The following is a 2,175-nucleotide window of genomic DNA, read 5'->3' on the forward strand; positions in this document are numbered from 1 at the left end:
CCCCGCCTGATATTTGCCATCACCATAGTAACTCATCATTGGTAATCATTTTGGAATTCCCCACAGCGCGTGCTCTCACACGCACAAACACACACTGATGACTCAGAAAGGCGAGCTGGTCCTTTGGTACAAAGAAGAATGTAAAGGGAAAAAGGGGAATGAGAGACAGATTGAATTGTGGTTTCCACTGCAAGTTGTGAGTCACGAACACGAGGAAGGGACGGAGAGAGAAAAAAAGAAACTATTCTGGGATGGCTGCTATAGCAACATAATAAGCAAGGGGGCAGGTACTTACAGGGCTGTTTCCATAGCAATGCCCTGTGTGTGTGTGTGTGTGTGTGTGTGTGTGTGTGTGTATGGATACATATCACATGCCATAAAGCAGTTTGTAACGTAGTAAGGAACTTTGCTGTATTTTGTTTGTAAATGTTTTTTTTTAGATGAGATGGTCTCCCCCCTTCCATTTCTTCCAACACATCCTGAATCATCTGAACAGACTGAGGCAGGGAACACTTTCACATGTTCAGTCTTGCCATCGCTGTCACAATGAGCAATCTGAGTAATTAAGTTACTGAAAGCTTACTTTTGGGTGTACTTACTGATGCCCAATTGTTTCAACATATCGGCCCCTGTAAAGTGAAGTAACTCCATAAATTTGACACATTCATGGAGACAGATTGCGTGTGATTAGCCCACTGTGTGATCAATTTCTAGACAGTGTCTGACAATCACTCACTGTTAACTGTTTTGAATCATTAATCCAAGAAAGCGATAAAGGGGGGGTCCTCCTGCCTTTGGCTCACCACCACCCATCTGATGTGAACAGATACCTTCCTGGGCTGCACATTCCAGTCATAGCTGCAAATGTTCCAACACTCTGACTCTTTCTTTGTAAGCCATAAACCACCAAGTCAATACATGAAACGGCAATCTATGCTTTCACGAGCTCGGTTGGGGTACCCATTTCTCCTGTAAGCTCATCAAAGCCCAACCTGCCTCTTTCTTAACCAAACACTGCAAGAAGAAGCTTATTAAATGTCTTGAACCAACGCAAGTTACTCTAAACTGTGCTGATTTCAGTTCCTATACCTGCAGTCTCGTTTTAAAACAAGGTACAGTTGCAGTTGGATAGCCTGGGGCCGATGTGAAAATTGAAGGTTCAGTACACACCCAAACCACAATGTGCTTGCAAAGCTATTATGACTAACTTTTAAATGCAGTATTATGTTAACACACACTGCTGAAGGGGAAGGAAGATACAAAGGGAATCAATTATTACTATTATATTTATTTATTTTATTTTCTTTAATGACATTGATCAATATTTCTACACTTGGTTGTCATGGTAGTGCGTATTACAGTTTTGCTTAAGTTTGACAACACCACTCCCAGTGTCCCACCTCCAGATTCTGGTAATATGAGCCACAGGCAACTCTGGGGTTTCATGTCCAAAAGCACAGGGGCTGTCTGTTTTCCCTTCGCAGTACCTCTCTCTCTCTCTCTCTCTCTCTCTCTCTCTCTCTCTCTCTCTCTCTCTCTCTCTCTCTCTCTCTCTCTCTCTCTCTCTCTCTCTCTCTCGTCCTTCGTGTCACGCACTTTCCTCTCCACTCTCACACTGGCACCCTCTGTTGCAGGGCAATGCAAAACCACTAAGAAATAACTAATAAATAATCCCTGTTCTAAACAATGGTGTCCCACTTCAGTTTAAGGATGTTACTTGCAGGCATTGTGAGCAAAGCCTACTTGGTTGCTGTATCATATCATCTTGTCACTCCTTTCCTTCTTCAGCTATTTCCCCTCAGAAGACTCACCTTTGACCTCACTCATTCCATTCCAGTACAAAATTACTGCCATAGTGCAGACAGTACGTTCCACAGAGAAATGTGCAGCTCACACCCCTTTATGTGCACCAATGGGAAGAAACGCCCCTCACTCCAGAACCGAGGTTAAAGGGATAGTTCGGATTTTTATGGGGTTTTATGAGGTATGGATCCATCTAGTCCGTGAGATTGTGGTCGGCACGCCCCAAAAGAATTTGCTAGAATTCCATGCTAGCATTCACCTGTTCCCGGCTCTTACCTCAAAGACAAATAGGGGACACTTAAGGTGAAGAAACACTTATGTGCTGACTAAGGATCCATTTTCCTGTCCCAATTCCTTTTGCGCAAGTTAAGT

The sequence above is a fragment of the Perca flavescens genome, chromosome 10 (assembly GCF_004354835.1).
Source record: "Perca flavescens isolate YP-PL-M2 chromosome 10, PFLA_1.0, whole genome shotgun sequence".
NCBI lineage: Eukaryota > Metazoa > Chordata > Actinopteri > Perciformes > Percidae > Perca > Perca flavescens.